Genomic DNA, 24,341 nt, shown 5'->3' with positions numbered 1-24,341 from the left:
AAGTCAATGGAAATTAAAAATAATTTTTAAAATTATGAATTTTTAAAATTGGGTGAAGGTTCACTAAGCTTCCCTTGATCATTCTGTGCTGGCCTCTCCCGTATGGTATATTGCCTTCCTATACCCTCAAGTTAATATGTGTCTACCCTTTAGTTCAGGGGTCCTCAAACTTTTTAAACAGGGGGCCAGTTCACTGGCCCTCAGACCAGTTGGAGGACCAGACTATAGTTTTAAAAATACTGTGAGCAAATTCCTATGCACACTGCACATATCTTATTTCGAAATAAAAAAACAAACGGAGCAAAAACACCCATGCTGGATAAATGTCCTCTGCGGGCTGCATGTGGCCCGTGGGCCACAGTTTGAGGAGCCCTGCTTAGTTAGTAATTTGTCATCCCTTCCCTTCCTACTCTTGGGAACCACCAAAAACGGTTTCTTTCTTTCTTTCTTTTTTTTTTTTAACATTTTATTAGGGGCTCATACAACTGTTATCCCAATCCATACACACATCAATTGTGTAAAGCGCATTTGTACATCGTTTCTCAAAACATTTTCTCTCCATTTAAACCCCCGACATTAGGTCCTCATTTTTCCCCTCCCTCCCCGCTACCCCCTCCCGCATGAGCCCTTGATAGTTTATAAATGGGTATTTTGTCATATCTTGCCCTGTCCGACGTTTCCCTTCACCCACTTTTCGGTTGTCTGTCCCCCAGGGAGGAGGTCACACACACTTCCATGTAATCGGTTCCCTCTTTCCTACCCATTCTCCCTTTACCCTCCCTGTTTTGCCACTCACACCATTGGTCCTACAGGGCTCATCCATCCTGGATTCCCTGTATTTTCAGTTCCTATCTGTACCAGTGTACCTCCTCTGGTCTAGCCAGTCTTGCAAGATAGAATTCGAGTCATGGTAGTGGGAGCGGGGAGGAAACCTTTAGGAACTAGAGGAAGATTGTATTTCTCATCATTGTTACATTGCACCCTGACTGGCTCATCTCCTCCCCGAGAGCCCTCTGCAAGGGGATCTCCAGTGGCCTACTAATGGGCTTTGGATCTCCACTCTGCACTCCCCCCATCATTCACTATGGTAAGATTTTTTGTTCTGATGATGCCTTACACCTGATCCCTTCGACACCTCATGGTTGCATAGGCTGGTGTGCTTCTTCCATGTGGGCTTTGTTGCTTCTGAGCTTGATGGCCGCTTGATTACCTTCAAGCCTTTAAGACCCCAGACGCTGTATCTTTTGATAGCCGGGCACCATCAGTTTTCTTGGCCACATTGCTTATGCACCGGCATTTGGTTTACTTTACCATGAAATCTCTTCCTGCATGAAGTCCCAGTCTCAGAAGCCTACAGGAGCAGTTTTACCCTGTTCTGTAGGGTTGCTGTGAGTTATTGTCGACTCAATGTCTCTGGATGTTTTGGGTATCACAAAATGTGCTTTGGAGAAGACATAATGGAAGCATGTGTAATTGTAGGAATGCATTGTACATAATTATCACTAAAAAATGAAACCCAAAGGCTCTACAGATGTAATGGTGCTGTTGTCGCTGTGATTATCTTGGGAACTGATACCATTCATTCACTAAGAAGTGTTTCGTGAGCACCAAATACATGCAGGCACTAGACAAGGCTCTGAGAACATATAGACAAAGCAGAGTTCCTGGTTTGGGAGAGTTTGCAGACTAGCGCTAAGAAACCAAATAGGTTGCAGCGGTTCTCAACCTGTGGGTCACGACCCCTTTGGGGGTCAAACGACCCTTGTACAGGGGTCGCCTGATTCATAACAGTAGCAAAATTACAGTTATGAAGTAGAAACAAAAATTTTATGGTTGGGGGGGCGGCTCACCACAACGTGATTGACTATTAAAGGGTTAAGGCATTAGGAAGGTTGAGAACCGCTGGGCTAGAGGGCTTTCCACCAATTTTGTCAGTTTGTTCTACTGGACTGGCTGGGTCTTGCTATGGTGCTTGAAGCAATGCCAACGGTAGTTCAAATATCAGATGAGTCACTCATGAAGGATAGAGTTCCAGAGACCTTCCCTACTAACATGGACTAGAAAGAACAGCCTGGTGATTGATTTCTGGAAAGTAGCTTATTCAAACCCTGTGGTTCAACAGAATACGATCTCATATAGTGCTGGAAGAGAAACCCCCTAGGTTGGAAGCCAGTCAAAATTCATAGGGGATGCAAAAATACACCCAGCCAGACCAATGGTTGTGAAGGAAACTCAAAACTGGGCAACGTTTCTTGCTGTTGTGATGGCATCACACTTGTGTTAGTCAACTTTTGGCACCTAATGGCAGCAGCAACGTCGGGCTTGTGAGAGATGACAAGCAGGGAGGCATCAAACTATACATATACCCCAATGCCACCCGATGGATTCTGACTCGTCCCTGTAACACAGAGTAAACTTGCCCCACAGAGATGTCAAGGCTGTAATCTTCTTAGAAGCAGGGGCTTAAGTGGAGAGCAAATGTTTTGAGAATGATGAGGGCAATGAATGCACCAAGGTGTTTACACAATTGATGGATGTACGGGTTGTGATAAGAGTTGTATGAGCCCCTAATAAAACGATTAAAAAAAAAGAAAGAAAAGAAGCAGACGGTCACATCTCTCGCGGGCAAAGAAGCTGGTGAGCTCCAACTGTTGACCTGTCCATTCGCCCCGGAACACTTAATGAGCGCTAAGCCATTGCACCACCGGGACTATTGAGTGGGGAAGCCACAGGTGGGGCAATGAAAGGAAGTCTCCCCAGCTGTGAGCGGCCAGCCCCTTGGTTCCCAGATCACAACCCAACGCTCATCCACGGCAAACTCCTGCCTGATCTCTTACCGTAAGCTAACGGCATGCCACAGCCACACCTCCTGCTTAGCTCTTCTCTCCTCGTCCTCAAGGACACCCTTCACAATCTAGAACCCACCCACTTCACTTCCCACATCCAATAGACTGTCTCATCCCGTCGATCACATTTCTCAGAAATAGCTCTGAACACTTGCTGCCTCTCCAATTCTGCCTCTGCCGCGCTGCAGCTGCGCATCAATTTCCAGTTGTTCTAGCGCGAGGGTTTCCTCCCAGCCTCCACAGCTCTTAAATTTTGACTTGCTAAAACCACTTTCTACTGCCCACCCCCAAATTGTTTCCAGAACTTTGTATTCTTTTTCTCAATTTGAACCCCAATATCTACATGCAGCGGCTCTCAAAGTTGGGGATGCTTCAGAATCACATCAGGAGGGAGTATTTCCAGAATTTCCAAAAGGTTGTTGGGACGGACACGGGGCAATCTGCATTGTTAGCAGGTTCCTGAGCTGGCTCTTTGTGTTAAGCCTACTTCTGGTCAGGGGACCAGGGGTGGGAACTTTCGTTTAAAGCCCACATATTTCAGTACATAAGCCTGTCCAGTTCTCTCCTATACACATCCTGTAATACAGCCAAAGAAACTGTGGTGTGTTTCTTAAATGCCCTGGGTTCTTGGATGCCTCTGTCATTATCCCTATGGGATTACCTTTCACAGCCCTCCTCGCCGCCCCCTTTCTACCCTAGCACGGATCTTTCTGCTGATTGAGTTGTGAGTCTTCTTCTAAAGGCTCACATAAATCTATTCTCATGATGTCCTTGAATTTGCACTTGTCTATTTCCTGTGTGGAACTTTGACTTCTTTAAGGGGTGGGGCTGCCTATTACTCATATCTTTAATCATAGCCCTGTTCCTGGTTCATAACTGGAACATACTATAATAGTGAAAGAATATGGACAAATAGTGACTATAGTTCTAGTTACCCAATGATAAAGAATTGGTGTGTCTGAGGCCATTATAGTTTACGAACTGAATAATTATATACCTTACAGTAGAATACTCTTAAATGCAGTTCGTGTAAGCTCGTCAGCATTTAAGATACAATAGGAAACAAATGCAATTATTGCAAAGATATAATGATTACTTTCTCAGTGCAGGATGGATGGAATCATTAAATATTTAGATTGATGTAATGTTTGGCAGATGTCCAATATTTTCATTCTTCATTTGCCTGTGCTCATTTATGGACCAACAGTACAAACATATATGCAAAGTGCATCATCTCCCCCCCCCCCCCAATAGAGTCATTAAATTTCTCAGCGCACTTCTTTGTAATCTACTTCTACGCTATCCTCTTCACTAGAGTTGTAATTTTTAAAAATATAAGTGTTAGGAACCCTTAGCCACTAAGGTAAAAACTGAAACTTAGTTTGTTTTTTTAGTGTACAATATGAGTGCAAATGGCATTTTTAGAGCTTTTATTATGATGCAAATATGTATAGGAAAACATTAGGCATTTCAACAGTTTTTAAACACCGTTTTGTGAATGAGGGGAAGGTTTACAGAGCAGGTCACAGTTTCACTTGTAACACATTTTGATTCAATTATTCATGAACCCTCCTCCTTCGATGTACAATTGCTTATCCCAGTTCCTCTCTGTGTTTCTTGTTTCCTTTCTTCCTAACCCTTTGGACTTTGTCACTGTGTAAATGCTCCCGCTTTGATCATAAACGTTGACTGTTCTAACACAGAGGTGAGTTCAGCTCCAGACCTGAAGGGTTACGTCATCATCTTGGGAGTCCCACAAATCCCTGTCCTGTTAGTAAGCCTGTTCTCTTATGCTTTTGAGTTCTATTCTACAGGTTTTCTCCCACTCTATCCAGGACCACTTCCACATTTCTTAAAAATATAATTTTGTGGCATTAATTACATGCACTGTATTCTACAAGCCTCACCGCTATCCATTTCCAAACTGTCCTGTTATTCTTAACAGAGATTCAATGCCCTTTTGGGAATTGACTACTTCCTCTTGTCCTGGTAGCCACTACGAAACTTTGATTATGTATTTTCCTATTCTTGATATTTTATATAAGTAGAATCTCCTTACACGATTGTGAGATTTACTTATATCACTCAGTGTAATGATTTCAATTTCATCCACACTGCAGCATGCCTCATGGGTTCAATTTCTGTTTATGGCTGAGTCAAACTCCCTTGTTTGTACAAAGGTGCTTCAAATATTTTGTGGACAAATTCCATGATCTTTTTTCACGTGTCTATATGAAAGAACTTTATATCAAGAGAGGAATTTATATTACGGAAGCAGCCTAGCCCAGTCCAACTCAACTCCCAGGGTCAGATGGTAGTTGGAGGCCTCTCCAGACTTAGAAGCTGTTGGCTGAGGAAAGAGGAAGGCCAAGAGGAAATGGGGGATAACAGGCTGCTGTCTGCTGAGTCTTGGGGGTCCACGGTTGGCAGAAACATGGCAGAGGGCTGACAGTTCCATGGGGGGGTCATGAGCTCTGGCTCCAGAGCCCAGACACAGGCTCCAGGCAAGAAGGAAGGAGAAGAGGGGCAATGGAGTGGCCAGTTCTCTACAGCATTTTGTATAAAAAGGCCACACTTCTACGATGTCTTTACGCTGTGTCCTGATTGAGATAGGACCCCATTCATCAATTATTTTAAGTTACATTTTTCCATGAGATTTTAAAAGTCCCTTTGAAGATGGCTTTATTAAAAATAGCACATTTAATGAAATTTTATTTTGATTTTTTCTTTCCTTTTATCCATTACTCTTTCCTTAGGTATGGGAGAAAGACGGAGCTTTGTACTCCCACAAAGAGTTACCATCCTGGAAACTCGCAGGGCAGTTCTACTCTGTCCTGTAAGGTTGCTATGAGTGTGCATCCACTTGATGACAGGGAATTTGTTTTTTTGGCTTTCTTTGGGTAAAAATATGCTTATTCTTCCCTTAGTGACTCTCCTTGTCCCATTTTCTGTCCCTTTCTATTGGAGCTGACGGGTTGTCATGTGGCTCAGGCCTCTCCACCTAGAGTCACAGAAATGGGTTCAGGAAGGACAACACATCGAAGTCATACAATGAGAGTTAGTCCCAGGACTTTGTCTGATACCAATGAGACAGTGGGGGCTGGCTTGCCCTGGGGTTGATAAACTGCTGGAACATAAACTATCTTTGCCAGTGTGAGTCAAACGTCCTCAGAATAAAGTCAACATCCGAGCAGCGGCAAGCAAAGCCAAAGAAAAGGGGAGGCCCGGGTCAGTAATAGTGTCAAACCTTTGCATCCGGCCATGCCTGAATCCAATTCTCTCCCTGGAATTTACACTTTTCTGAACTCTGCTCATTCTAAATTAATATATATAGATTCTTAAGCCTGTTTGCATCTCATTTACTAACAAATGTGTCTTGACCACGAGGACAGATTATATTGGCATCATAAAATTGCAATTTCCCTTTTTGCACATAGGAATTGAGTCGATTTTCCATGTAGTTTTTTAACTTCTGTCAATCTCTGGAGACATATAGACAGGGAAGTTTTTAAGGATTCCATTAGTTTGCTATGAAATACTCAGTCTCTTCTCTTCTTTGCACCCCAGTTTCCTCATTTTCTAAAGTAGGAAGCTATAGTAAGTCTTTTCCACGAAATTGTTATCCTATGAAAAAGCACCAGTCCATTGATAGTTCATTGCCATTTAAAGATCTTAATGCCTTAAGGCTCAGTTCTGCACAGGATGGAGAAAGGAAGCAAGGGAGAGTTTGTTCAACTTTGTGTAGGAAACACCAAAGCAGTCAGATAATTCATTATCGATTCTATTATCATTAGTAGCTTCTTCTATAATTGAGATTCTTGTTTCAGAAACAGGAAAAGTGTCGCAGACTGTGAAATTTATAAAAGAATGAAAATACAAGATGTATCACAGGAAAAAAATATGGTTCTTCTCAAACTATAACTAAGTCCATGGATTTATATTGGGGTGAAATCTTGCATATTTTTCAAACATGTGCTGAAGAGGATGCCAAGACCCAAGATAGATGTAGGAATCCCACCTCCCCGCCCCCCCAGAAGATAATGAATATTTAAAAATCTGGTCTACTCTAAAACTAAAACCAATGTTAATGAGAAGAACATGATGGGTGAAACTAAATGTAATATATACAATGGGTCACATTGTAATGTTAAAAAGTTAGTCACACATTCCTTTTATCTTTTACTTAAATAACAAAGTACCATAATATTTTTTTCTCCAAACCAGCAATGTACATGTTTTATTTTTTATTTATTTATTTTTAAAATCATCTTATTGGGGGCTCATACAACTCTTATCACAATCCACACAAACATCAATCGTGTAAAGCACACTTGTACATTTGTTACCTTTATCATTCTCAAAACATTTGCTCTCCACTTAAACCCTGGCATCAGCTCCTTTTCCCCCTACTCTTCCCCCTCCCCTCTCCCTCATGAGCCCTTGATAATTTATAAATTATTATTTTGTCAAATCTTCCACCATCTGATGTCTCCCTTCACCCACTTTTCTGTTGTCCGTCCCCCAGGGAGGAGGTCACACGTAGATCCTTGTAATCAGTTCCCTCTTTCCAACCTACTCTCCCTCTACCCTCCCAGTATCGCCACTCACACCACTGGTCCTGAAGGGATCATCCGCCCTGGATTCCCTGTGTTTCCAGTTCCTATCTGTACCAGTGAAATGTACATGTTTTATATACGACTTCTAGTTTATCTACAACTAACAAGTCAGTGCAACCTACAATTTGGCTTGTGTTTTTCCTTCTAGGTATTAAAAATTAAATTAATATCTTTCTTCTAAAACAAATTTATACCTTCTTAGATTGAATTACCCTACAAAATTTTCAGTTATGTTGTGGCATTTGTGTTGTAATTGCTCAGCAATTTTCCCCTTACTCTTTTAAATTACAAAATGAATACATGTAAACACACATGTTCATACTTCTGTATGTTACCATTCAACAGACAACAAGACATTTGAATGAAAGTCAATCTCATATGTTTTATATTTCCATTGTTTGGTGTACACGTCTCCATATTTTCTTTGCTTATCCCACATATAACCTCTGTAAACTTATACACAGAGTATATGCTGCCTTCCGTCCCTCCCTTTTTATCTTTGCCTTTGTCCAAATACTAGATCATGTTACAAATCCAAGCTAGAGACCTTGGGGAAGTTAACATGAAGCAACGGCGTATCTGGATCCTGGCAGGCACAGTGATGAAAGTGCTCAGTTGTTAACTGAAAGATGGACGGTTTGAACCCACCAGCTTCTCCTTGGGAGCAAGAGGTGGCAGACTACTTCCAGACAGTTATACAGTCTTGGGGAACTGCCCAATGAGGTCGTTCAGTTCTGTCCTTATGAAGAGAACTTGATTCCATGTCCGGGGTTTTGGTACATCTATGTGAAGTCCCTAATTGGGGCAAAGCATTAAGTGCTTGACTATACCCCTAAGTTTTGTAGTTTGAATCCACCCAGAGGTCCTTGAGAGACAGGCTGGGTGATCAGCTTCTGTGAGGTCACAGAGCAATGCTATTTGCACCCACAGGGTCACCCCACGTCAGAATCAGCTCATTGGTAACTAACATCTCAAAAAACTCACTGTCCTAGAGTCAATGCTGACTCACAGTGACATCATAGAACAGGGTACAACTGCTCTTGTAGGTTTCAGATGCTGTAACGCTTTATGGGCATAGAAAACCTTGTCTTTCTCCTGCAGAGCGGTTGGTGGTTTTGAACTGCTGACCTTGTGGCTATCAGCCCAGTGTGTAGCCACTACATTACTATGGTAATAATGTTATTGACGCTGCATGGGTTTTCCCATTTAATATGGTCCTGTCCATTTCCTATTACTGATAGCTTCATGAATCCACCTCTCTACATGACTGACCCATCAACGCTAAACATTTGAGTTTATAGCATCACTCACTGGCAATTTGCTTTTTCCCTTAAAATATCATGATATTATCGATTAGAATTAGGCTCCGTTGCATCAACGAAATCCCAAAATTACAGTGGCTTAAGCAGAAAAGGTTATTTTCTTTTCATATAACATAAGTCTGGAGATGGGTATCTGTGGTGGATGTGACATGCCAAAGTGATGAAGGTTCTTGCCGTTGGCCTGTTCCACTTTCCTTGAGACATGACTTCACTAGCCAGGCAGCTAGTTCTCCAAAATCCCAGGGGAGCTTCAGTCACCTTATTTGTATTACAAGCAGGAAGAAAGGTAAAGGGCGCACGGACACACACACACACACACACACACACACACACACAGGTGCTATTCAAGTTGAGTCAGCCTTCTTCAAAAATATTTTCTAGATGTTACTCTTAACTGTTTTTACTTCTATCTCATTGTCCATAACTGAATCACACAGCCACACCCACCTTCAAGGAAGTTTGAGAAACATAATCTTTTGGCTAGACACATTACCCCCTGAAGAATGTCTTCTTTCTAAGGAGGGAACATAAGCATCAATCTCAGCTCCCTATGTCTCCAGGCTAATAGAGACATATCAGAGAGACTGCCCGTTGTCTTTTAAGACCTACTCTCTCCTAATCTAAGAGAACCCCTGATAGTTATCTAGCCACATAGGCAGACAGAATAAAAGATATATTTCTGAATTTTCTAATTTAAAAATAATTCTTCATGATTTTTATATTTTCTCTCTTTTAACAATAGTTCTCTTATTTTTTCAGGATTCACATAAATGAAATTCTGGAGTGAAATTTCTGTGAATGTTTAGCTTTCACAGATATTTCTGGATAACTTTCCAAGCGGTTGTGTCAGCTCACATCCTCATGTTCAGTGTGGTCCTTTTCCATATCTTTAGAAGCACTGCTTCTTTTAAAGCTTTTTAAATGATGCCAATCTGATATCTCATCTTTAATTTTCATTTATCAATAATGAAGAGTCTCTTCACGCAGTAATGCACATTTTAGGTTCTTGTTTGGCGATTTTGTGTTGCTAATCTTTGTCAATTTTTCTATGGAATTGTTTGGCCTTTTCTTCTCACTTGTAGATGAGATTTTTAGCTTAGAGATGTTAACCTCTGTCGTATTTAAATAAATGTTTCCTAATCTGTCATTTACTTAACATGTCATCCGTTCATGGACATTTGTTTATATAACCAACATTTTCCATGAATGGTTTATAGGTTTCTTGTTTTAATTAATAAAGTTTCCCCTACTTTGAAGTTGTACACTTTCCTAAAATTTCTTCTAATGTATTTATAGCTATTACTTTAATTTATTTTATCCATTCAATACATATTATTGAGCTTTTATTATATTCTAGGCCCTCTTAACCCAAAGTGGTACTGTTTTCTAGTTGGGAGAGTTAGATGATATTCAAATGAATCCAAAAAATAAGCACGACATTTTCTCCAGCGAATGGCAACATGAAAACATGGTAGAAAGTGATGAGGCAGGTAGGCTACCTTAGATGGGTGATCCTGAAAGGATTCCCTGAGGTGATAAAAGGCATGCATGAACAGGAAGAAGACCCAGGTGGCAAGTGAATGGAAAGGAATGAAGCAGAAAGATGGAGAACGAGGCATACATCAAAAAAGACTTTGATCTTATTCTTCCTTAGAGATCTGTGGTCTACTTGGGATTTGTTGTTATAAGGACGGTGATGTGCGCGTGCAGGGTGGGACGTAGGAAGCCACACTTTTTTGTTCATTGATAATCATATTTAAAATTAATTATCAAAATTAACTATCCATTCATTGCAGGCAGCGAGGGACTGAGAATGATAGCTCATGATTTGGGTCTCACTTCAAACATGATAGATGTCTCACTTTATAAAAATATTCTAAATTTTAAAAAGTTCTTGTAGTTGAGAATAGGCACAGCAAAACGTACACCAATCCAAGTTTTCCGGGAACAATTTCGTGCCGTCAATTACAATCTTTGAATTGTGGCACCATTCTTATCCTCCTGTTAGTAGTTTTTCTTCTTCTAATAACGTACATTCTACCAACTGGTTCCCAATCTCATCGCTTGCATTGCTATTATCCAGTTGATCTCAGACTTAGAGAGTTCAAAAAAGAGCACAGTGCTCAAGGTAAACAGTGTTTACTAGTGGAGTTAAACTTGTATCCAGTTTTAAGATTACTTCAGGAGATACTTTTAGTTTAAAATTTAAAAATGATTTCAGGATAACAGCTTCAGAGGTTCATCTACCGTCATGGTTCTAGAAAGTCTAGAATCCATGAACATTTAAAATTCTGTCCTGCATGCTCCCACTTTGGGTCAGAATTCTCCTGTGGAACCTTTATCAAAATGTTCGGCAGTGTTAGCTGGGCACCATCCAGTTCTTCTGGTCTCATGGTCAAGAGGGCAGTTATCTATTTGGGGGTAATTAACTACACGTTCCATCTCCTCCTAGTTCTGATACTTCTTCTTCCTCATTACTCAAGGTGGACAGGGACTAATTGCTGTGCCTTGACTGGTTGTAGCCGGTAAGCTTTTAAGACTACTCCTTGCACTAGCAGGTAGAACAGAAACACGAAACATGTTCCTAGGCCAACTTATTAGGAAGACTCAAGACATTATGAACCTAAAACTTTCAAACCAAGGAATCCAACCCCATGAGGTGTTTGTACACAAGCAGCAAGCAGCAGTAGCTATCCTCCCCCTGTCTGATCTACCTATCAATCACACATTTTTGCCAATTCAACTTTTTACAAGCATACAACTTTTTAAAAAAAAACTCATTTTATTGGGGGCTCGTACAGCTCTTATCACAATCCATCCATCCATCCATGTGTCAAGCATATTGGTACATTTGTTGCCATCATCATTCTCAAAACATTTGCTTTCCACTTGAGTCCTTGATATCAGCTCCTCATTTTCCCCCTCCCTCCCTTCTACCCCCCCTCCCTTATGAACACTTGATGATTTATAAATTATTATTATTTTATCATATCTTACACTGCCCAACGTCTCCCTTCACCCACTTTTCTGTTGTCCATCCCCCCAGGGAGGAGGTTATATGCAAATCCTTATAATCGGTTCCCCCTTTCTACCCCACCTTCCCTCCACCCTCCTGGTATCACCACTCTCACCACTGGTCCTGAAGGGATCATATGTCCTGGATTCCCTGTGTTTCCAGCTCCCATTTGTACCAATGTGCATCCTTTGGTCTAGCCAGATTTGTAAGGTAGAATTGAGATCATGATAGTGTGGGGAGGAAGCATTTAAGAACTAGAAGAAAGCTTTATATTTCATCATTGCTACCCTGCACCCTGACTGGCTCTTCTCCTCCCCACAACCCTTCTGTAAGGGGGTGTCCAGTTGCCTACTGATGGGCTTTGGGTCTCCACTCTGCACTCACCCTCATTTACAATGATATGATTTTTTTGTGTTTTGATGCCTGATACCTGATCCCTTCACCTGATACCTGACACCTCGTGGTCACACAGACTGGTGTGCTTCTTCCATGTGGGCTCTGTTGCTTCTGAGCTAGATGGCCTCTTGTTTATCTTCAAGCCTTTAAGACCCCAGGCACTATATCTTTTGATAGCTGGGCACCATCAGTTTTCTTCACCACATTTGCTTATGCACCCATTTGTCTTCAGTGATCGTGTCAGGAAGGTGTGCATCATGGAATGCCAATTTAATAGAACAAACTGTTCTGGCATTGAGTATGTACTTGAGTGGAGGTCCAATGTCCATCTGCTGCCTTAATACTGAACCTATAAATATATGCACATAGATCTATTTCCCCACCATCCTATAGAAATATATTTACATATGTACATGCCTGTATTTAGACCTCTTTTAATGCCCTTTGCCTCCTAGTTCTTTTCTCTATTTCATTTTACTTCCCTGTTGTCCCACTATCATGCTCAAGATCATTTGGTTTCAGTAATTTCTCTGGGTTACATTGCCCTGGCTCAATCTCTACCAGGCCTCTCACACCCTCATTGCCACTAATTTTGGATCACTTGTTGCTCCCTTGTCCCTGGGTTGGTCTACACCACCTCCCCCACCACCCCCACCCCGCCTCCCAATCTCCCATATCCCCACCCCACCCCTGCCCCCCAGGAACCATCAGCCCTGTTGTTTTCTCCTCCAGACTGTTCATCCAACCTAGCTTATCTAGATAGATCTGCAGAGATAATAATGTGCACAAAAAAACAAGGCATAGCAAGACAAAGTGACAAAAGAGAACACAACGATGACAACACAAAACCAAACCAATGACCCATAAAAGAATAGATTTTTTTAAAACAAGAAAGAGAAACCTGTAAATACATCCAAGTCTGATTGTTGACCTCTAGGCGTATTCTTCAGTCAAGTCGGATGGGGTGCCAGGCTCTGGCCCCAAAGTCTATCCTTTGCACCCCCTCAGGAGCTCCCTGCTCTGCTCCCCCTTTTCTCTGCTGCATGCCTTTAGTGTTTTGCCTCAGTGGGGTGGGGGTGGGGGGGTCAGACCTGGCCAATCCCGACACCGAGTCTCCAGTGTTGTCCCCAGTAAGGCCATGGGTCAGCGAGGGAGTTGTGTCTCATAGTGGGATCAGCCATATGGTCCACTCTGTGCACTGGCTGTTTGGAGCTGGGATATCATCCTCCAGGCCTGGTAGGTTAGGACATGCTCCACTCTCTCTTCCTCCCCATTCATTTGCTCCCATGTGCTATGATCAGACATGTCCCTCTCCCCTAGTTGCAGCTTCAGTGCTGTCCTTGAAAGTAAATTCTTCTGGGGGGAGGGGCAGTTGTTCAAGTAGTTGGGATAGGGGCCAAGCCCTCAGGCCCCTCCACTGGGTCCCCTCTCCATGCCTGCCCTCTGCATTTGCATCCCGGAACACTGGATTTAAGTCTGGTCCCTCTTTCCTGTGGAGACACAAACAATACCCTCCCCTTGGGTGGGTCAGTGTCCTAGGAATTCCCTGCCACACATCTCTCTCTCTCTTTTTTTTCTTTCTTTTCCTCCCCTCCTCCTATTCAGTTGGCTACCATATATACCCCTGGATTTGGTCTGGCCCCTGCCATACTACCTGGACTTCACCCTGGAGTGTTTATATACAGTAGCTTTTTCCCTATGCCCCCTTTGCATTTTTCTTTTCTTTTTTTATAAACTGACATCAGCGGACTCATGTTGTACTTGTCCTTTTGTGCTTGGCTTACTTCACTTAGCATAAATTCCTCCAGTTCTTCACATGCGGCAATATGCTTCATGTGTTTATCACTGCTTTTTAGTGATGCATAGTACTCCATTGTATGTATGTACCACAGTTTTTTAATCCATTCGTCTGTTGATGGACATTTGGGTTGTTTCCAACTCTTTGCAATTGTGAATTGTGCCACGATGAACCTTTGAGCACAGATGTCTGGCCGTGGTTTGTTTCTTGCCTCTTCTGGGTATATGCCCAGTAGGGGGATTGCTATGTCCTATGGTAGCTCAATTTCCATCTGTTTGAGAACTCGCCAAATCGATTTCCATAGTGGCTGTACATCCCTACAGGTCCACCAGCAGTGGGTGAGAGTTCCTATCTCACCACAGCTCTCCCAACACTTTTTGCTTTCTGATTTTTTGAATTGGGCTATCTTTGAGGGTGTTAGGTGGTATCTCATTGTTGTTTTAATTTGCATTTCTCTTACGGCTAATGATTGGGAACATTTTCTTATATGTCTATTGGCCATTCGGATTTCAGACTCTGTGAAACTTCGGTTCAGGTCCTTTTCCCACCTCCTCAGTGGGCAGTTAGTTTTCTCTTATTTTGAGCTTGCAAGGTATTGTAGATTTTAGTAATAAGTCCTTTGTCTGATGTGTCATTGCTAAAGATGTTTTCCCAGTCAGTGGGCTCTCTTATTACTCTCTTAGTAAATTCTCTCGATGTACACAGGTGACTTATCTTCAGTATATCCCACTTGTCTAATTTTGACTCCTCTGTATTTGGGTCCTTCCCTATTTTCAATAGCCTATGTATTCCCTGTGCCAGGTTCTCAGGTTTGTCCCAATACCCTCATTAATGGCCCTAATTGTTTGGGGTTTTATCTCAAGGTCTGCGATCCACCTTGAATTTATTCTTGTGCATGGAATGAGGTAAGGGTCTTGCTTCATTTTTCTGCAGGTAGATATCCATTTTTTTTCCCAGCACCATTTATTGAAGAGGGCATCTGCTTCCCATTTTGGGGCCCTTATCAAAGATAATTTTGGGGTCCTTATCAAAGATCAGTTTCCTGTAGGGCATACAATTTTTTGACAGCAATTACTATAATCAACTTTGTCACCCTACCCTGGTGGTATGGAAGTTAGGAGTTGTGCTGCTCACTGCAAGGTCAGAAGTTCAAAATCACCAGCCAATCTGTGGGAGAAAGATGGATCTCACCATTCCCATATAAAGAGCTACCGTGTCCAAAACTCACTGAGGCAGTTCTACCCTGTCTTACACCATTAACCCTCCTTTTACCTCTCCCTGTCATCCTTGGTAACTAATAATGCTTGTTCTCTATACACTTGTTTTATTGTGGCCTTTTAAATAGAAATGAGGTAATGCGATATTTGTCCTTTGGTGATTGACTCATTTCACTCAGCATCATGTCTTTAAGCTTCCTCCATGCTGCAGCAAGCACTGAGATAATTTCTTCCATTAGCTGAGTAGCAGTCCATTATATGTATGTACCACATTTTGTTCATCCATTCATCCATTAATGGGCATTAAGGTTGCTTCCACCTTTTGGGTATTGTGAACAGCGCTGCAATGAGTAAAACAAAAATAAAAACAAACAAACTTACTGATATCGAGTTGATTTTGTCTCATAGTGATCCAACAAGACAGGGTAGAACTTTCTGAGACTGTAATTTTTATGGGACTAGAAAGCCCCATGCGCCATGGAGAAGCTGATGGTGTCCAATTGCAGACTTCGTGGTAAGCAGCCCCACCATGGAACCACAACCCCACCAGGGCTCTGGTCATGAAATATATTCGCAGTGGACATTATACTTCCAAACGGATGTGGGACCATTGAATAAAATCTTTCTAGGACTCCTTTTTATACCTGTCTTTGGAGCCAGTTTATAACTCGCCTATTAAAAGAAGTTTACCTACTGTGTTTTCAGACAGAGCTTTGGATGTAAAAAAACCCAGATCTCTTACTCTGCTATTTTATTCACCAGCCTTGGCTCTGAGAAATGATTTTGGTCAAATTAAAAAGTCAAATCTATCATCAAAGGCCTTGATTTGCCCTTAATGAAAATATTTCAAGAATGTGTTGCCTGCTCTGCAGGCATGTGCAGAGGAGACCTTCTAAAACCGCCATGAGCACAGGCAGCACTGTCAATGCAAGCACACAGCCCCCAAGGGAACCTCGGTCAAGAGGAGGACACATCTGTGGACGCCTCTGTCTCTCGATACAATTCCAGCTTTACAATAACCCAATAGCTTCGGTACTCACAGCAACTTCTGGGTAAAAACACTGAACCAAACCAGATTAAATCTATAGTCTCCTGATCCCAAATTCAATGTTCTCTATATACACACTGATTTAGCAGGCTAAGGTCACACAACTTTTCAGGGAAGAATTCCAGATTCGTAACTGCTTCCCCTTGGCCCTTGTGCTTGATCTTTTGATTATTTATCTATCCGTCCTTAACCAATATTTTCTATGGGTTTGATCAATTGCTAGTTTGCAAATGGTTGTCACTGTAATTAATACCAAAATTGATTATTTTTTCTCATATTAATATAAGGGAGGATGAATGATATGTTACTTTCTTGGACACGATTTTAAATCTAGAAACATTTGTTAAACTGGTCTTAAAGTAGAAAAATAACCTAATATATCTCATGGTAGCCAGTAACCTTTGCATTAGTCAAGGCAATGCTTAAGAAATGTCAGCTAAAGAGCCCTGGAAAGGGTTAAAACTGGGTTTTACTCTGGATTTGATTCTTTTGTTTTTCTATGGTCTTGGGGAAATCATTTAAGCTGTTTGGGCTTTTGTATCACTTAAAACCATGGTTCTCAACCTTCCTCATGCCGCGACCCTTTAATACAGTTCCTCATGTTGTAGCGATCCCCCAACCATAAAATTATTTTCGTTGATACTTCATAACTGTTATTTCACTACTGTTATGGATTGGGTGACCCCTGTGAAAGGGTCATGTGACCCCCAAAGGGGTTGTGACCCACAAGTTGAGAACCGCTGAGCTAACAGTACATGCTTCTTCACCAAAGAGAAGCAGTTCTCGTCATTCCATTAGGTGTGAGTTCATTGAATGTTTGACCAGTATGACCCTGAACGATGCTGTAAATATCCAAATGACCTTTGGCAGAAAAAAAAGTGTTCTCCACCCCTGATTTAGAGGTATAAATTGGATCAGCTAATAATAAAGTGATCCTATGGACCAGGAGCTGTATTTTCCTCAACTTACATCTGTTATATAATTAGGACTTAACGATATGGTTTAATATCATTTTGACTCCTTCAGAAGTAGATAATATGATGGGATAGAATGTAGCATGATGGTTGAAAATGTCAGTTTGGGAGTTAGACTGGGTTCAAATCCAAGCACCACCAGTTTCTAGCAGCATAGCTCTGTGTCTTTGTTTTTCCCCTTAGTCAAACACAGATAACATCATCATCTACGTAAGGTTTGTTAATAAGACTAAATGAGGTACTCTCATTATAGTGAGGAACATGGTGTCTAGCACCTATTAAGTGCTCAATAAACACTGTTCTGGTTATTTGCCATCTAGTCAGTGCCCTACTTAGGGGGACCCTCAAGTACAACAGGATCTGATTATTTGTGATCCACAGAGTTTCCATGGCTGAATCTTATATGTAGACTGCCAGACCTTTCTTCCTAGTTTGTCTTAGTTTGCGTGTTCTGCTGAAACCTGTTGAGCATTATTACAACACACAAACTTTCATTGACAGATGGAGGTGGTAGCTGGAAAGTGTGCTGGCCAGAAATCAAATGGGAGTTCCTCATACGGACAGCAAGAATTTGACCTCTGAACCGCCACTGTCCTCCAAAAAAATATTAAATGGGCATTGAGTTGATGTTGACTTGCTGAGACTCCAAGGAAGAGTGGAGCCTCTCCTTGGCTTTTCCAAGACTGGGCCTCTTTATTTATTCCATTCATCGACCAGAGTAAGCTTGGGTTGTGACCTAAATTGCAGACTTTGAGATAAAATGTAGTGTGCAGCATGCTGACTAAGGCGTACCCTTGGTATGAACAGGTGTGAAAACACCTGTGAAAGGCAACAGAAGGAAGCAAGGTGGGGGAGAGGGAGAGGTCAGGCTGATACAGACCTTACATCCTTAGCTAGCCCCACAGGTGTCCAAATGGCCCAGCAGTTGTGCTGCATTGGCTTGGGACAGTCTACTCTTTGCACCTTCTTCGATCAGTCATGGGTTCATGCCAGGCTCCCCTTCCAAAGCATCGCCTTGGTGATTTTGTGGCTGAAGCAATCATAACGTGGCTGAAGGCTGTCCACTGACCACACACACGGAAGCTGTACGAAAGATTCTTCCTGCGAAAGGGGATCTGGGTGGTGATCTCTGTTTAACCCAGGGAGGGGCTAAACAGCACTTGGAAAACAATCTTAACAGATGAATTGTTTGAATGAAAGAAAGTGAGGCTCATGAAAGAGTAAGTCATGGGAGTTGGATAAGAAGACTAAGCATACAAATAAGACATGGATGTTGGAAAAGAAGAATGTCATAAAAAGTCATAAAAATTGAAAAGCTTCCTGAGTTCTGTAATGACAATTTCTAGCGTGAATGGATGCTGATTACTAGAAAGCCCTTTGTTTAACGCACATTGAGAAGGATTGGGATTTGTAATGAAGGTGTGACTGCATTGTAAGGGTCACCCACGATGCAAGAGCCAGCCACGGGAGAAAGGAGAACTGGTGGTGGTGAGACTTTTGTGGAGCAAAGGTGGTTAACGTATTCTGCCCTTTTGGTGCCCTTGGAAAGTTGAGTGCTTCAAGAATCCTACTTGATTGACTCCTCACAAGACCGTACAACAGTAATTATTTCCCCCATTTTAGAGATGAGGAAACAGGCATAGAGAGGCTAATTTGCACGCCTTGATTTGGATTGAAGCAACGTGACATCAATGCCATGACCCTATAATACAGTTCCTCATGTTGTGGTGACCCCCCCAACTATAAAATTATTTCATTGCTACTTCATAACTGTAATTTTGCTACTGTTTTTAAATCAGGTGACCTCTATGAAAGGAGCATCCGACCTCCAAAAGGGTCATGACCCACCGGTGAGAACCACTGACTTAAAACAAGCGAATCAAACCTATTTCAATTGGGTGGATTCCAACCCAAAACAGCCCTATGGGACCGCGTAAACTACCCTACACGATTTTTAAGGCTATGGGAATCCTGGTAGCATAGTGGTTATATGTTGGGCTGCTACTGAAAGATCAGCCATTCGAAACCACCAGCGACCCTGTGGGAGAAAAAAAACATGGCTTTCTACTCCCGTGAAAAGTTAGAGCCTGGGAAACCCACAGGAGCAAATAGACTGCATGTCAGATTTGACTGGATGGCAGTGCGACGTGATGACGTCATCTTTACAGAAGCAGACAGCACGTTCTTCTCCCATGGAGCAGCTGGAGGGCTGACACTGTCCGCCTTTTAGTCAACAGGCAAGACTTGAGCCCCAGACTCATTAGAAAACCCAAATGTATCGACTCTCTTACAACTCATGATGCCCCTATATACAAACCCTTGAGGATGTAAAGCCACCAGGGAAGGGCTCTTTTTTTTTTTTTTAATTGTTTTATTAGGGGCTCATACAAGTCTTATCACAATCCATACATACATCAATTGTGTAAAGCACATTTGTACATTCATTGCCCTCATCATTCTCAAAACATTTGCTCTCCACTTAAGCCCCTGGCATAGCTCCTCATTTTCCCCTCCCTCATGAATCCTTGATAATTTATAAATTATTATTTTGTCGTATCTTGCCCTGTCCGACGTCTCCCTTCACCCACTTTTCTGCTGTCCGTCCCCCAGGGAGGAGGGCACATATAGATTGTTGTAATCGTTTCCTCCTTTCCACCCCACTCTCTCTCTACCCTCTCAGTATCACGACACACACCACTGGTCCTGAAGGGATCATCCGCCCTGGATTCCCTGTGTTTCCAGTTCCTATCTGTACCAGAGTACATCCTCTGGTCTAGCCAGATTTGTAAGGTAGAATTCGGATCATGACAATGGGTGGGGAGGAAGCATTTAGGAACTAGAGGAAAGTTGTATTTTTCATTGTTGCTACATTGCACCCTGACCGGCTCATCTCCTCCCCAAGACCCCTCTGCAAGGGGATCTCCAGTGGCCTACTAATTGGCTTTGGGTCTCCACTCCGCACTCCCCCCTCATTCACTATGGTAAGATTTTTTGTTCCGATGATGCCTGATACCTGATCCCTTCGACACCTTGTGATCACACAGGCTGGTGTGCTTCTTCCATGTGGGCTTTGTTGCTTCTGAGCTAGAGGGCTGCTTGTTTACCTTCAAGCTTTTAAGACCCCAGAAGCTATATCTTTTGATACAGGGAAGGGTTCTTAAATTTGAAAGCAGACTGCTACCAGCTTGAGAGGTGGGTCTGACTTGGAAACTGGGAGAACAAGCACCTGGCCTAAGAGAGTGAATGGATGCTGGGGAGTCAAGCAAACCCCACCTGTTCATGACTGGTCTTCAGATCCAGAGAGACAATCTCTCCTAAGAGATCCTTTGCTCTTTGACATCCTTCTTCTCTCTGTGTGAGCAGTAAGGGTGAATATGCAAACAGGGTGGTCAGAAATGCCTCAGCCGGATGTGAAGTTGAGGGCTCTGCACAGCTGAGCAAGGCGGGGCCATTGCAGTAACACACAAGTTGACCAATTTGGCATGCAGCAAGCAGGAAGTAGAAGGGGTCTTAAGCAACTGAAGTGTCTGGGGAGACAGATTATGAGGAACAAGCATGAGACACTTCCAACAAGCAGTGGAAGGTTCCCAACAATTCCAACAGCCACTGCCTTTTCAAATAAAGGAAAATCTTGGGCTGTGCCAATGAGATAGCGCTAGTTTCCTCATACCTACACCATGAGATACAGTGCCCAGCCCCCCACATCAGCCTCATAGTTGAAAGCAACATACAACCAAACAATAGACAGCTTCACAAAACAAGAGCTGCTACCCGGAAAATCTGGTCTACAGAGAAGAATTCATTATGATCAAATACAAATTTTAAATTGGTATTTGGCTTGACAATGGGTGGCCTGTAGCAATGGTTGGGCTGTATTACTGCATGGCAGTAGTTGTATACTGCTTTCTGGCAGAGTGAGGATTCTGTCCTTTGCCAGAAGCCTGTCTTGGCTTCTTTCACTCACACCCAGGAACATCAGAATTTATGAACTTGGGTAGAACTACTTCCATGGAAACTTAGGCATGCGTGTGGGCAGCCATCTTGATGGGTTCACCACTGTGGGCTGTATTGAGTGACTTGCTCCAATTCCTTCCGAACCTCTCCCTTTAGGGTCCCTTTGATATGATACCTTCAATCTTCTTAGCTATTCGTAACTGCTAGAAATGAGTTTCCATTTATTTCTTCTATCCCTGCCAAGTCACAGTTCTCTCTCATATCAGAGGCAACCTCCAGGCAGGTATATGCTTTCTGAAGCAACCTTAGCTAGCTGGTAGCAAAGGCTCCAAACCAAACACCCTGCCATTGAGTCAATGTTGACATAGGGCAGGGTGGAAGTGAACTGCCTGTGTGAGTTTCTCAGAGTGTAACTGTTTACGGGAGTAGAAAGCCATCTTTCTCCCATGGTGAGTAGCCGTGGAAATGCTAGGCACTCATTGAGGCAGATGATATTTCTGAGGCGTTTGAATTATGATGCAGGTAGGTGAAGAGTATTGGAAATTTCATGCCTCACCCCTGAGCATGTCTGGTCCTACCTGGATGGGAGCCCCACAGACCTCCTACCCCGAACTCCGCAAGACCATTCCCCACACTCTTGACTCTGATGGATCCATTCTCGACAAAGGAGGCACAGCATTTCCTTAATGGCCTCATGTTGCTTTTAGGCCAAAATTTAAAAGGCTTAGAGTACTGCAGTGAACAAGGTGTGGCACTGGCTGGGGCCTCCTCATGTCCCCAGGCTCGCTTTACTTTGACCACCGAGGTCTTCTTTCAATTTGTGGATGAAGCCGTTCTCTTCCCCACCTCCGTCCTGCTGCTCTTCCTGGTGGGTTTCTTTTCTCTACCACTCTCCTTCCTTCCTATAACGCTTTTCTTCAGACTTAAGCTTTTAAGGGCTACTTCCTCAGAGAAACCTTCTCTCTTTTCCACCCTTCACCCTCCTTTCCCACGGCCTCCTGCTCTAAGCACCATTTTTCGATTTCCCCACTAAACTGTAAACCCTATGAGAGCTGAGATTTTATCTGTTTTGGAACCCTCTGAATATGCAGGGCCAGCACACTGCCCGCCATAGAGTCAGTTAGCATACATTTATCTGTATGTGCACATTTTCCCTCTAATGAAGAAAATCTATAGTCCATCTTCTTTTGTATGCAAAGTATTTTTATTTCAACCGACTATAAGCAAACCGGAGACATTACAGGGCCACCACGAGTCAGAACTGAGTAGACTGCAGGGAGCAGTAGGAGGAGGAGGAGGAGGGCAGAATATCAGAAAGACAATCCGGGTGGGGAGAAAGCTATGCACCTTCTAGGTTCCCAAAGTGGACTGTCAAAGCCATCAGCCAAGAACTTGTTAGAAATGCAAATTATCAGGTCCCATGGCAGAAATCTCTGGTCAGAAAGCCCTAGGGCAATTTAGGTCAGAAAGCCCTAGTGCAATTTAGGTCGATGTTGAAGGAGCTCTGGTGGCATAGTTGCTTAATCATTGGGCTGCTAACTGCAGTGAGCGTGGGTCAAACCAAGCAGCTATTTGCAGGGAGAAAAATGAGACTGTCTACGCCCAGGAAGATGTATAGTTCTGCTCTTGTTCTAGTGTCTTCCCGAGTCAGAAACCACTCCGGGACAGTGGGTTATGGGTACACTTGGATTCTGTGAATAAGGGTGACTGAAGACCTGATGCATTTGAATTATGACGTAGGCAAAGCGTACTGAAAGTACCACAGGCTGCCAGAAGAACAAGCAAACCCGTCTTGGAAGGGCAGCCTGAAAGCTACTTGGAAGGGGGGATGGTGAGGTTTATCTTCCATACTTTGGACAAGTTCTCAGGAGGGCCTAGTTTCTAGAGAAGGTCATAAGTTTCAGAGGAAGGAAACCGAGGCAGACCCCTTAATGAGATGGACTGACATAGTGGCTGCAAAGGTGGGTACAAACCTAACAAAAACTGTGAGGATGATGCAGAACCAGGCAGTTCCATTCTACAGTATTCAAAGTTGCTGAGACGAACCGATTTGACAGCATCTAACCACATAGTTGATTTCGAAACATAAGTTTGGGGTTCACTGCTGTAGGCTTTCCAGTTTTTCACTTCCTTAAAAAGGAAAACCATTTTAAAAAAATCCCCGATTTTTTTTATCCTGCCAGTTGAATCTTATTTCAGTGGAAAAAAATCTTTGTTCTTATCCCAAAGCTTTTAATAAAGGCTTGTTTGTGCACAGAATAAGTCCTGAGATGTTCGCTTTCCTTGCACGCCCAGGTCTGCCATGGGGTGGGAGTAGGGGCGTGCGAAAGCAATGCACACGGGTAACCGAATCAAACCTTGCAACAAAAGCAGAAAAGGGCCGGTGCAAGGCTTTGTTCACTCGTCCTCTGACTGCTTCGCCCACCAGGTCGCTCTTTCTCTGCCCAGAAAAGCAGCGTCTCCGAGTTGGCAGGATGGGTGTATGCTGCTGACAACGTTTTCAATTAGGCCGTTTCCTCCCGAGCACTGGTGAAGAGATTTATGCTGGCGGGTCTGATGAGCTCCCATTCCTTGTCATCCTTGCATAAAGCAACTGAAACGAAGACCCAGGACCCGGACGAGAGAGAGCCCCTGGCAGCTTCCGAAGGCCAACTGAAGGCAGTCGGCGGACTTCGGCGCCTCCATCCCTCGGAAAACCCGGAGCGCATTTCTGGAACGTCTGGACGGGAGCCTCGGCGGGCCGCCGCCTCACTGCGCATGCTCCCTCGCTCGCCCCGCCCCCAGCCCCGCCCCTTCGGAGCCGGAAGGGGGAGCGCTCGCGGCCGGGGCCTGGGCGTCGGCGGCGGCGGCCATCTTGGCTTCCCGGGGAAAAGCAGCGTGAGGGGAAGAAGTTGTAGGGTGGGGGCCGAGGGAGGAGGAGGAGGAGGCAAGAGAGAAGGGGAGGAGGCCGCGGAGGGGCAGGGCGGGGATTGCCCGCCCGGGTTGCGGAAGTGGTGGCCGCTGACCCAGTCTGCTGCTTCCTCGCTCCGGCTTGGGCTTTGCGGCTCCCCTCACCCCGCAGACGGAGAGGGCGGCCGGCTGTGGATGGTCGGATAGCCCTGGGCTCCTGCCGCGCATCCCCGGCCCCATCCAGCACGGCGCAGACGGCGGCGGC

Source organism: Echinops telfairi, unplaced genomic scaffold (assembly GCF_000313985.2).
Source record: "Echinops telfairi isolate 266 unplaced genomic scaffold, ASM31398v2 ScPeMD7_15;HRSCAF=58, whole genome shotgun sequence".
NCBI classification, from domain to species: domain Eukaryota; kingdom Metazoa; phylum Chordata; class Mammalia; order Afrosoricida; family Tenrecidae; genus Echinops; species Echinops telfairi.
This window is presented reverse-complemented; position numbering follows the sequence as displayed.